General features: G+C 38.5%; 1 protein-coding gene across 8 annotated transcripts in view; it reads right to left on the bottom strand.

The window, feature by feature from the left end:
* TENM3 (teneurin transmembrane protein 3) overlaps nt 1–14231 on the bottom strand; it is a 2290771-nt gene that overhangs the window by 156840 nt on the left and 2119700 nt on the right. The window lies entirely within an intron of this gene.

Here is a 14231-nt window from a genome sequence, read left to right as displayed (position 1 = left end):
TTACTTACAGAGCTTAAATACCAAGCTGGATAATAGCTAATAGTTAAACAGCTAGTTGGGAAAAAATCCCCATCAGTCGAGGATACTGGTGTTCAGAATCGCTGAAGATTCAGAGATAACAGAAGCTGCTGTGAATTTTCAGGGAAAAGCCCACCCAAGCTAGCATCCATATCAGGCTGCAAAAGTCACCGCACACTCACCTAACTTCCTCTTCATAATAATTCAATCAGCTTGAGGATGGAATCACAGGTTTTGGTAGGGTCTTGTGAACCTGAGTAATCGAATTCATGGGTAGGGGCAAAAGGGTATTTGGAGATTATCTCATACATTCAGGTGGTGGTTCTCAAACTTTAGATGGCATCAGAATCTTCTGGAGAGCTTGCTAAAGCAGAAGGCTTGAGATGGAACCCCAGCAGCCGAGGTTGCTGGTCCAGGGACCACACCTTGAGAGCCCAGACAGTGATGCAGGTCTCAGCATACCGCCTTCTTAGCTCCAGTTTCATGTCAAAACTCCCATTGAGATTGAGTAACACATCAGAAAATCAATTCAAAAGATTCAAAAGATGGTACAGGATGGGTCTGAACTTTGAGCGGTGACTTAACGGAGCACGTGCATATGCTGATTCTCCAGGATACACACCTGAGGCTTGTGTATTATCGTGTGATGTCATTTCGACTACAACAAATTAAAATTTAAAAAATTCCTGCCGAACAAATCACTGCTAAGAGGTCACTTCGAGTTGCCAATTAAAAAAAATGGAATTTAGGGCCTCCCCGGTGGCGCAGCGGTTGAGCGCTGGGTTGCGAAGCTGCCCGCAGCCTCTGCGGCGCCGGTTCGATCCCCGGCTGCTCCCCGGCCACCGGAGGAGGGTCCCACATGGCGCCCAGACCTCTCCTGCCGCCCGCTGCTCCCCTCAGCAGTGTCCTTCGGTCCTTCTGCCTGCTCTGCTCCCCGCTCTGGCTCTGGTGAATTCTCTCACCCTCCTGCGCTTCTGACTGTACCCAGTGCTTATATAAATAAATAAATAAATCTTTAAAAAGAAATAAAAAAATGGAATTTAGAAAACAAAGGCTCCATCTTTCTAAGCTGACGATCAAAATGACCCACGTTTTTCATTGTATTGTCTATGTCACCTCACTTCTATATTTTCACTGCAACATCCTCCTTCATTGTTCTTCCCTTTCAGTTTCACCTATTTGTTAAGAAATCTGTTCCCCAACCTTCCTAATCATGCAGCTACGTGACTTTTGGGTTCTTCTCTGTTTGTCAGAGATATTTCCATGCTTATTCTAAAGCATTAACCAACCTACCATATTATTCCCAAACTATCGTCTTTGATGGGGTTCGCCTTCCTTTTCTCACTGAACTTATTAATACATGGATTTGTGAGAAGTCTAGCTGAGAAATCACCTTGGGTACTTACAACTTCCCAAAAGGTTTAACGACGTTCTTGGTACAGACAATGCTATTTCTCTACGCTTAACTTTTCTGGCTGGAATAGTTGTTATAGATTTTTTTCCCTCTAAAAACTTTGCTTCAATTTATCACCTGCATTCAAGTCTATACCGGAAGGAAAGAGATCCTTTTAATCATTCTCTTTGTTCATTAGCAGAGACTTTTGGAAGATTCAACTCTAAATATTTTAACAGCAATATACACGCATGCACACACACACACACACACACAGACATGCAACACCCTTACCCCTTTTCACCTCTGCTATTTTGAGAAGGAAAGGAAATAAAAATATTTTCCTGCACAGCATGCTTCTCCCTAACTTTTCTCCTCCTTTGAAGCTGAGGACAAAGTAGTGGCAATCAAGGTGATGTTCTGGCCATGTGGAGGGACGGTCCTGGCCTGAAAGGTTGGCGCAGGGCTAGCTTCTGATCTACAAAACAACGCGATGAAGAGAAATTCTTATGGAGCTTCAGAGGGAGCAGAATTCCAGCATAATTGGGAAAAAATATCACACACTGAATGCTCATTATTACAGCTAAAGGGAAAGATTTTTCTTTCATCCTTTAGATATTATTTTAAAACATGTTTTCAAGGGTAGGAATAGGAGAACCTACTTAACTGGAGTGGGGGAAGCAAAAAAGCATTTGGAGGACTAGTTTTTAATTACCATCTTCAATAACCACTCTGGTAACAGCAGTTCCTGACAAAAGCTGTAACTAAGAAGAAAACTTAGCAAATAGGACTTTTCAATCTGAAACAGCTTTTCTCAAGGATTGATGAAAAGGCGAAACAGTTAAGAAATAGTAAAAATGGCCTCTAGTAAAATGCAAGTAAACACGTCAGTAATTTTTCTTTTCATTTTGATAATTTAAAATCTCTAATTCTAAATCGGATGAGTCTAGAGGAGGGGTGTGTGTGTGTGTGCGTGCATGGGTGTGCATACGTGTGCAAATTTCATAAGCATTGCCAGGACTTGTTCAAATGAATTAATTATCTTGTTTCTAATACAGAGATATGATTACTATATATCTGTCAGTGTTTTATAGAAACTAACATACTACGCATGCCCAAATTATAAAAGGAAAATATCTTCGACACCTACTAATTAAAATGCTGCTTCTTTTAGTACCTTAAAATTAATTATGGTATGAATTTTAAAGAAAAATATTTTGAGACAATTAAACATCCCCCAAGTGAGTAATCAACATTTGAGTGTAAATTACATAGTTTGACGTGCAAACAAAAGAGCAAATATGTAATGATCTGGCTGTGACACAGTGAGTTAGTGAGACTGATAAACTACTTCTTCATGCTGATAGCATGTTGTGGGCTCAAATCTATTATGCTTTTGAATTGATGTGCTATTATCTTTGGACAACTTTCACACCAGGAGGTGATCCCAGCAAGAAAAATGTCTTAAATGAAAAGCTTATAAACAAGATACATTTCACTGCTGCTACCTGAATTAATAGGTATTAGTGGCTGTACAAAAGGTGGTTTGAGACAAAAACTGCTGTTAATATTTCACAAAAAAGGTGCACTCTGAATGTATTAATAATTATAATTTGAGCAACTGACTGTATCAATTTGTAATTATTCTGACTTTGCAAACGTGGTCATGGTAAGCACAGCATTATGTGTTAATTGATCTCTGAAAATGAAGAGGCAAAGATACTACGGTGTTAAGGTGATTTGTAGGAAATAAATCTTAGGAAATTCTTTGCTATTTTTCACATTTACCTTTCAGTCTTATGTAAGGAAAGGGCTGATTCAACAACAACAACAACAAAAAAACGGGTGCATTGGTGAAGGGAATTCTATGGGGACTACACCTGGGGTTGGTGGGGGGAAGCAAATATTGTTTAAAAATGAACAATGATGTAAAAACTAAAAAACTAAAAATAAAAAATGTAGGCATGACCATAGCTATATACGAGATATAGGTCTACATTAGGAAGCAAAACATTTTCTGTAGTGAAACCCCATCCTATGGTAAGAACTGAACAACGCGGTTAAATATGCTGGAATTTTTAGCCAATATCAAGAAGGCTAAAATAGCTTAATGCGTTTGTTTCACATCTTAGTTATTTTAATGGTCTTGCCATGACATCAAATGCACCAATCTCTATCACACATGTTCGTACATGCTTTAAGGTACCCATTACACAACTGTCGGCAGCTATTACATACTAAATTAACATTAAAATGGCAATGAAAAAGAACATCTTAAAAATTCCTAGGTGCTATTTGAACAAGACTTACTCTATTTAATTATTAATCCACTTAATTATTGATGGCCTAAAATTGTTCAGCAAAGTTCTTTCCATAAATTTAAGAAGGAAGTGAGATCCAGATAAAAAGAAGAATTTCAGGTGTAGATTTAAATTTATGAAAGGCAAAAGAATTTTGGGATTGTAAGTGATGTTGAAGGCTCCCAGTCACTTAGACATGTGGACAGGAAGCTTTTAACAAAATGAAATAGAAAACAACCAAAGAGTGGAAAATAGTTTCAATAAAGCTATTGAGCGCCTAGTTATATGCACAAAGAAAAGATTCTCTAATTTAAACTTTAGAAAATCCTCACTCTGTGTGTGTGTGTGTGTGTGTCTGAGATAAAATACCCTTTTTTAAGATGACGAAATAGAGATGAAAGCTCACGTTCTTAACCAGCCACACACTGTAGTGGCGATCTCTACGGGAGGTATGCATCTTAACTCATGCACAATGCAAGCTTCTATTTGCATTTATCGGTTACCTAAAAATAGGATTATTAGGTTTTATATTTCACACACTGCTGATTGTGGAACTGACCCCCAGGTCCTTCTCGGGAGATTAGTAATGCTATGTGTCTCCTAAGAAGGGTGAGAGAAGGCTGAGTCCTACCAAGGAGAGGGGTTAAAAGTCAGGCCCACACCTTTCTGAATCTTGTGGGTGTTGAATTTTCTTCACCATACCTTGGTTTGAATTGTGGAGTGATTCTGAACACCTTTTGTAAGCACATAAAGTTCAGCCAGCTTTCTGATGGCAAAGCACCCCAAAGAGGTATAAACCTTAAACATGAGTTAAACAGATAAAAGGAAAAGGGTCCGACTTGCTGAACTTCTCAGAGATGACAAGCAGTTGCTGGCAGTAGGAAATCACGAGTATATATTTGAGAAAATGATGGACTAGTCCTTCAAGGTAAAGACAGTATTTAAGAAGGGATAAGATAGCATTGTTTTTCTAAAGAAAGTCTTAATCCAGAGAGAATATTTTTAAAACTTACATTTGGAAATATTCCCATTAATATATAATTTTGTTGTCAAGAGCTGTGATTGTCATCTATAATAATTTTCTATTTTTAAACTGCTTAAAAGTCTGCAACATGGCATATTTTGCAGGTTTTGTCTATTTAAAATGTAAAAATGCAGCAACTTTTAATGAGTTTGCTTGGATATCAGGGAATTAGACAAATTTCACAGTATGATCTCACTTGTATGTGGAATTGAAAACAGCTATATTTCTAGAATCAGAGAGTTGAATGGAGGTTGCCATGGGCTGGGAGGTGAGGGAATGGGGAGATGGTGGTCAAAGAGACACCTTTCAGCTGTAAGATGAATTAATTCTGGGGATTTAAAAGTCTAGCGATTACAGTTAATACCGATTGTACACTTGAAAGTTGGGAAGAGAGTGTGTGGTCTCATCCACACACACCCCAAAGGTAACATAAAATGAGGATGTGCTAATTAACTCTTTTGTCTTATTTCACATTGTGTGTGTGTGTGTGTTAAATCACCATATAGCACACCTTAAAAAAAATCACATTGTATAACCCAGTTATATACAATTTTCATTTGTCAAAAGGAAGTTCATGTAAGGAAGTTCATTTACATTTAATGATTTATGAAATGAACAAAACAAATTTATTCAAAAATATTGTTTAGTTCATTTTCTCTTTTTCAAGTTTTAGTTTTATATATGTATGATAATATGGCTACCTCTGTATAATTTAAAATTTAATAAATATAGTCACCCCTTGGGGTGCCTGTGGGATTGGTTCCCAGGACTTCAGTGGATACAACATCTTCAGAAGTGCAATTTCCATAGATAAAATAGTATAGTATTTGCATAAAAACTACACATTCTTTCAATCATCTCTAGATTACTTACAATGACCTCTACGTTGTTTATGATGCCTAGCACAATGTGAAAGTTACATAAATAGTTGTTATGTAACAGAGGCATCTCTGATCCCCAGGTACCTCAGGCTGCAAGCTAACAGATATATTGTTATTGATTAGGGAATAATGACAAGAAAAAAAGTCTGTGTTTTTCCAGTACAGACTCAACCATCACAGGTCTAAGTACATAGTACATATTTTCAGTCCTTAGTAGGTTGAATCTGGGGATCTTGCAAATCTTGCAAATATGAGTGTCCTCTTTTTCATTCAGACATAATTAAAAAATATTTGGAGACCACCACAAGAAGAAAGATAATGAATTTAGAATTTGGGATACAAAATCTACTTGAGTATAGCCACTAGCTATAGTCTTGTGACCTCAGGAAAATTAAAAAATCTCAATAGGTCCTAAAAAGAAGATGTGATTACACAATCTCTAATTCCAATTTTAAAACTTGTTCTAGAATATAGTCCATCTTTCTGAAAAGCAGTAACACTCCAGATCCACTATAACAAACTATAACAAATTTTTCATACTGGCATAGTAAGATATGCTAATAAATATCTGCTGAATGAATGCATTCAGGCTGTATTTGATGAAATGTCCCTATCCCACCACTATCTCAGATAATTTCCTCCCCATATTATCACTGTTACTTTTTTCTAAAACAAGTCTCGTCTTTGGAAGTTTATTTCATGATTTATCTCCGCTAGGAAGTCACCGCAGTTAAATTGAAGAGGTACTGATGATTCTCACAATCAAAAGATACACATCTTTGAGGCTGAAACAGCTATCAGATTGTTCACAAAAAATAATCAAGATGGAATTCTTGGGAGTTGTCATTTAACTTTGGAAACACTAAATCAAGAATTTTTCTTTTCGATGTATAACTTTAGAAAGTGCCAGTAACTTTACAGATGACATCTCAATGAATCCCTATTAAGCCTTTGTGAAATATCAAAACTATTTTATGAAACAGTCAAGTTCAAATGTATGTGTAATCTGTCCATGACTGCAGAGCTCCATAGCTAGTAGCACACTGAGATTTTAACCCAGATCTGTCTGTTTCCAAGCCAGACCTTTCTCTAGTATGCCAAGAGCAAAATGAAGCGATATTCTATTAGTGCAGGAAGTAATTGAACAGGAGGACTGCTGGTAGTAGTATTTTAAGTGGTTCAGAATATGAGGTGAGATGCTACAAAATCACAAGGGGTCAGAGCGGAATCAGAGGGGTTATCAATACAATTTATTAGGCTTAGTTGGTTAATTGCATGTCCAAGAATTTAATCTTACGGGCTAAGAAAAAGGGTTCTAAGAACAGGATAATAGAAAACAGACTTCACCTCAGGTTGAAATTAACAAAGAAAGACATAAAATTGGCAAGGAAAAAATGAAGAAATGCAGGAAGAGATAAGCAGTTATCTGTGACAGGGGATGTATTAACTGGTGATGAAACCAGAGGATACATTTTGTGGGGGAAAACAGAGTGTTAAAATTGGACAAAAATTAATTCTAAGGAAAGAGAAAATCACTATCACAGAAAATGTAACGTTATGCTGAGTAGACGTTAAACACACACACACGCACACACACACATCAAGTGCTAAGGACTGAAGCATTTTCATCAGACAATATGACTGGACATAAAAAGATCGGGAAAAATTCACAAAACAGCTACTGAGGAAGAGCAGTGTCTTGACAGCAATAGGTCAAATTCAGACTAAGGTCACGATGATGTGGCCAGTACTGGCCATGACCACAGTAATGCAGAGGTGACCGTTCACTCTGGTCGTGTTCAGAGAAGTGACTAGATGTGTTAGAAGTAATTAAGAACTCACTTCCCTGGGGAAATTAAGGTGATCATATATGAACACCTCACACAGACTGCCAGTTGTCCCAAACCAAACTGTAAGAATACAAAGTATTTGCAGCTTGCTGGAATTATGCTTTAAAAAACATTCAAGTCCTGTGGCAGATGATGAATTCATACTTTCTTGGTGTCTTAATTGCTACTAAAAAGAAACGAGTTCACCTCAATTAAACAAAATAACACTCCTTCTCCATTATGTGGTGCCTCCATCATGCTCGAAAGACACCTAAAGCTTTAAATACTTTAAATAAAATTGGGGTCTAACTTCTGACTGATGTGGAGACAATGCATCTATCAAGACTTTCTCTGATTCATTCCAAACATTTACTACTTTAGTTAATTAAATGTTTCAAGGATATGAATAGTTGCCTTTCATTATCATTTGGATTTTTTTTTTCTTTTCAAGAACAAAATGAACAGACTTGGGGTTCCTACCTGCAAAAATTCACCTACTTTTAAAGACAGGAACAGTGAAAATCCAAGAGATTTTATTGTATTACAATTAACTATAGTTTAGTTTTGGACCACCCAACACATAAAAATAGACATGAAAATAAATTAGACATACAAATATTCCAGTGAAGACAAATACTTTTTTTTATCCATTGGAGAGAAGAGAGTTTACTTGATGATAAGACCTATGTGTTCAATTGGTAACTGATTAGGTTGTCTTAGCCAATTCAATGGCTGTTATTACTCGGCCACATTTAAGAACAACTTCTGCAGCACCCATAATGTTACAGCTGCTTAACTGACATTATTTAATTGAATATTGACAATACTATTTTGAGTAGTACTATTATTACACTGGAAATTGACCCCAAATTTAAAAAAATTAATAGATAGTCACATGGAAAGTATAAAGGCTAGAGGGAAGATTAGAAACCAAGAGGATCTATCTTCTTGTGATGCCAAAGTAGACCTACTAGATCTCTACTAGACCTACTAGGTGTTACTTGGGAATACAGATCCATATTGATGCCTGGGAATCAACTTCATTTAGAGCCACTATCAGTCCACAGTCTAGTCCCTCATTTGAATTACTGGCATGAAGCTTGAGAAATAACCAAGTTGAGGAGGCAGCGTTCCAAAGGGTTAATAATAATTTCATGTTTTAAAATCATGTTTTTGCTTTCGCTTACTTTGGAATCTGTGTCTTCTACTTTATTTTAGAGTGAGGTCTCTATTTCAGTGTAAGGTAATGGTTTTGGAGACCCAAACTGTAATGTTGCGAGAGTCACACGGATATTCATTCCTTAAGTAAATTCGGGACCAAATTTTATCTCTGTTTTACATTCTTTGTGAATATAAATTTACCTTTAAATCTTATATTTGAAAAATTAAACTTGAACTTCTGGAACAAAAATTTATTCAATATGCTGACTTCAACATGTGCAACTTCTTCCCTTGGTATTGTGTGAAAAAATAAATATTTTACATATTATTTTAGGAGCTATCTATTTTGGAGGCCTGTGGAAGCTTTCTTTTTCTTTCTTTTTTTTTTTTTGGTGAGGGACTTAGAAAGGATTAAATGTTTTCTACAAGTTGACAGCAAAAGATAGAAAAGTGGAAGTCAGGAATGACACGGGCATTCAACCAAAGGTTGCTTTTCCATCATCTCTATCATGTGATTTCTATCTTATTTACCCTAATGTAAGATAAAACACTTTCTATATCACATACATATTTATATAATATACTGAAAGCAACTTTACTCTTGGGGGGAAAATTTAGGGTAGACATGCGTCTTTCTCTGCCTGGGAAAATGTTCCTGTAGTTCCTGGGTCATTGTTTACATCCTCCTTTTTCTCCCCAAATGTCCTAATTTGATGATAAATGATAAGGCCACCATAGGGTTCAGGGACTGAGCTGGGATGGCAACAGCCCCTGAGTTATCCTCCCCCTGAGACAAAAGTATTTAAGGCACAAATTGAAATGAACCTTTTTATAAACACGGTCTAGCCAATCCTTGTACATTTATCTCTCTTTCCCCATTACTCTTACAAATACACACATATATCCCTTTCAGGCTTATAGAGAAATACCATAAGTCTTAAAGGGGAAATATTTCAAGAGATCTAGAATCCAATTAATTTTTACTATTCATTAGTTAACAAGGTTCTGTTTTCTTGTGGGTCACTTGTTTTTCATGAACGGAGAAGGTGAAACTCTTAATGATAAGTGAAAAATTTCTTAGCCTAGCCCAGGTCCAATTTTGGTTTCTGTTCAGTCATCTTAGTTTCTTCACGTGCACAATTTTTTTCTCATATTCTGTGATATTCTTTCTCTCTACAGGCGCTCTCGAGTCTTCCCAAATTATTCTTCAACCAAAGGATAAGGCATCCGTCAGCAAATTTCAGTCAGTGGGTCATCTTCCCAGGGCTATGTTACTTAAGCTGTGCCTTTAATTAGGGAGCCCCTCACTACTTACTGCCTTGTTAAAGGTAGTTGGTCATCAATATGTAAGTGGAGGTACAAGTTTTCAAGGGAACGGTCTCCCCTGGTACTCGACGGCCTTGGTGTGTAGTTGCCGCCTCATCTTCTAATAGGAAGACCCACAAGGAGCCGGTGCTTTTAGGACTGCCTTGCCTTTCCCTGAGTCCATTTAAAGTGAAGATGAAAGAGCGGGAAAAAGGGAATTTCTTAGTTGAGTAAATACTTCAGTTCCATTTTAGTTTTTAAAAGATATAGCAATTGATCTCACATTAGAGCAACCCAGGACAACTCGATATTTAAATTAAAAATGCAATAATAAAGAGGTAATTTAATATGCAATTTCATACATTAATAATTAGCAACGCATTACTGAACTACAAGGTAAAAAGCTATGGGAACCCATCTAATGAGCTACCCCTGCCAAAGTCAGCTTCATCATAAAACAAGATATAAATCTTTTATTAAATGGCTACAAATGAACCATTTTGTTAACATCTAATAAGTAACTACTAAGCTACATCTATAAATGAGGAACTAGCAGCCAATTAACTTCACAATTGCTGAAGGTCAAGGTTCCTGGATGACAGTTCTCGGCTACACCTGCAAGAGCTGGTCCTCTACTGGGCACTGGGTGAGTTCTGCCTTCTGGACACACCTGTTAACAGGCACCCAAGCGCTGCACTCTAATATAAACAAAGGATGTGTATAGGGTAAGGTAAAGGTATCCGGCTTTTCTGCCCTCCCGCCATTAGGATAGATGAGGGAACCCTGTGGTCCTGAATGCATGCCTGATGGCGGGCACCTGAAGTGGGTACACCTGGGCTGAGAGACTGAGTTTATAAGGGCGGCGTCATGGGGACACCAGCAGAAGCCAAGAATGAGCAGAAGCTGAGAGAATGCCAGAGAGCCCAGATAGAGTGAGGATTTGCTGGGGGCTGGGAGGCCTGCCAGCCTCCCGGCCCCCCAGCACCCCTGCCTGCCACGTGCCTGGTAAATCTAAATAAAAAACCTGCAAAAGTCACTGAGGACTCTGACTCCTCCTTTACCCGGTCTGCTGGATCAGAAAACCTTCCCTGTGTCCATTCCTGTCCCTACAATGTGCTGCAGGCTCTCAGATGCCCTAAAAGTGAATTGCACCAAGTATAAGAAGTAGAGAGCTCAACAGAAAGGACTTTTAAAGAAATTCTACACAGGTACTGATATTACAGGCAGGCAGTGACTGTTGTTTATCAGACATGATGAAGTAAGGATGTGTTTATAAACTGCTTGCTTGGATCTTGATGGGACCCTAGCAGATGTGAAACTCACATGAGATTATAGACCACAGCTATGGCATTGATGAGTAGAAATGTGCCGTACGTAAGAATATTGACTGCTAAATTCATTTGAGAAAGGAAATGAACATTTTTATGGAACCAAGAAATCGCTGCTGAACAATGCTTTTGAGTAAATCAAAATGAAAGCTACACAAAACAGAGAAGAGAAGGTAGAAAATCTTTTGTCTCCCCTACCAATTAACATACACCTTCAGCCTGTCATTAGCTGAGATTTCCCTGGGTGATTACATGCCCAGCAAGTATTTGTAAGCAACTATTACCAATATATGCCAAAAGGAAAAAGCTGGGGTCGACCAAGAGCAGTAAATGAGAGATTCTAATCTCCACATAGCCGGGTTTCATACTTCATAGCTTATCTCCTTTACATGACACTTTCAGAAAAGTGAGAGTTAGTTAAATCACTCTAAATTTACATAGGAATAATGGCAGAGGTAAAACTATCCACTAGATTAAAGACTAGTCAGAAGCAGACACAAGTCTGGATAAAGTCGTTAATACAGCTGAAACGGAGCCTGAGAATCATACTCAATAGGGAGCCTTAACTAAAAAAAGAAAAATCAATGATAAATAAGACTGGTTCTTCACCTCAAGAGTTCCAACCAAGTGAGACTATTAAAGAAGCCACAGTAGCACTGTCAAGTGCCAGGTGAGATTTTCACATGGCTGCCTGGCTGCTCGCTGAGGAGCTGTAGCTGAAACATCATTTCTCTTGATTAGCAATGAGGAGACGGGAACACTGGAAATGAGAACATAATAAAACAATACTAGGGATTACGTTTTTTTAGCGTGATATGCAACGGTGATTCATTTTTCTATGTGCGTGAGTGAGATACAACCATGAGATGATAGGCTGCAATTCCTGAACGGAAGCAACCATTCTGAAATGGAAGGAAGCCTCCGTCACCACCGCCCTGAGTCGTGTCTCCATGGTCCACACGGGGAGAGATCCACCGTTGTTTCATATACAGATAATGGGTCTTCCCCTAACAGCTACTTTCTGTCCTGATTGCCTGGCAAGTAGACTTCGGTAGTGCAGTATGAGAAATCACAAGCACATCTTTCAGCTTTCTCCAAAATTATTTTCAGTCTCTTCACTATTAGACATGGCTTCAACGATTACCGTCCCTCCAAGTGCCACCAGCTTGGAGGGTTTTGTGCGAGACGACATCCCTAAATTTAAACACGTTTCTGATGACTTCCCTTGACAGATTTCATAAATATTTGTCAAAACAATTTTTGTCAACCACAATGAAATTATCCATATTCAATTTGGTGACTCAACTGGAAAATTACTTTTTGCCTAATAAAAATTTTCCAAATGACAATAGTAAATCAGTGTTGATTAGTGGTTCAGTGTGTGCTAATTAATTACACTGGGTGAATCTGGCTCTGTGCTAATCACCTCCAGCAAAAGAGAAATCTGTAGACATGACTGTCTGCAGCAAAGAGAAATTTGCTGTTTGTCTACTTTCCCTGCACTTTCTCTTTCTAATTCCTCCCAGAAGAGTGTTCAATAATACAAAACAAACAATAAAACCCAACAACTCTTAGCTGACACCATAGATAAAAAGATAAGAGTTCTCTGAAACCCTGTTCTTAGGTCAAGAGTAAAAGAAAAGACGCAGATTTTTATTGTTGACAGCTAACCGTGAGGAGGTCCTGAGAGCTCATTCTCTGGCCAGAATTAGTTTAGAACAGGCATTTCGTGCCAAAAAATAGCAACTTTTTCATCATGAGACCTGTTTCCTCCATCAGGAGCTCATTTAAATGCTGACGCTAGCCAAGGGCTCTATAAGCCATAGCGTTTGGGGGGACATTCTCCTAGGGGGTGGGGAATTTTCTAGGTTTTGGCTTTTATGTGGTGATGATTCTTTTTCTCTGAAGCTGGGGAAGCTGAAAGGATGGAAGACAAAAATACTAATAGGATTATTATGGGAAGTTTGCTAAAAAGTCACCAATAGGAGACCAGAAAGGCAATAACCAACTGGATTAGCTCAAAATGATTTGTACTGATTTGTGCTTGTCCCTGAGCAGATTGTCAACTGTGGGCCAGCTGGCCAAGGAGTCATCTGAGAACCTCACTGAAGCACCAGAGAAAGAGCATTAAATTGGTGACGTGTCTGGAAGACAAGACTGAGAGAAGCCCACGGCCATCCTATAGCAACGGGCAAAATTATTTTGTGTAAGTACAGATGATGAGTGGAGTGATAACAACCAGAGGACTGAGATTTCAACAATGGAGCTGTTAGCACATCGTAAGAAAGAATTTCTAATGTCTTAGGAAAAAGCATAAAAGGAACTTGAGAGAAGATCTCGCAGCTCCCTTCTATAGCAAGAAACAAAACCACCCTTAACAAGGGGTTAAGACTCGGGCCAGAGTGTGACACCAGGGGATCCGCTATGATGTCATGATGTAGTGGCCGAACTGGAGCCCTGTCTACGAAGATGGAAGGAAATGAGGGGCTTCTGGAAGCAAGAACATGCTAAATATATTTCACTGAATCAAGCTAGCTGGGCTGACGATCCCCTCTCACATCTCCACCTTTTTTTCCACATGCCTGATGATTTGCAAATAAGAAAAAAATGATAGCAAGGAAAGCAACACTGAAGCCTTTTATTCTCCTGTCTTATAAGCTATGAAACGTGTGGCTGAGGATGGGAAAGTTTGCTGGCCCGACCGTGAAATAATCACCCATAACCTGGGACTGTTCTTAGAGAAGAAAAAACAGATTTATTGTAAGTCTGCAAGTTTTTATTAGTGAGAAAAAGGGTTGAACTAGTTTATCTTTAAATTGTAGATGTTTGGGGCCTCCCCGGTGGCCTAGGGGTTAAGTCTCAGCACTATTACCGCTATGTCCAGATTCCATCCCTGGCCAGGGAGCTGACCCACATGGCGCTGCAGCCCTCTCCTGTCTCCCCACTGCTCCCCTCAGCAGTGTATTTCAGTAGATCTGCCTGTTCTGCACCC

This window comes from Talpa occidentalis, unplaced genomic scaffold (assembly GCF_014898055.3).
Source record: "Talpa occidentalis isolate TD23 unplaced genomic scaffold, MPIMG_talOcc4v2.1 talOcc4.4, whole genome shotgun sequence".
Taxonomy (NCBI): Eukaryota; Metazoa; Chordata; class Mammalia; order Eulipotyphla; family Talpidae; genus Talpa; species Talpa occidentalis.
Note: the sequence above shows the minus strand (reverse complement) of the source record. Positions and strands in the feature narration are given on the sequence as shown.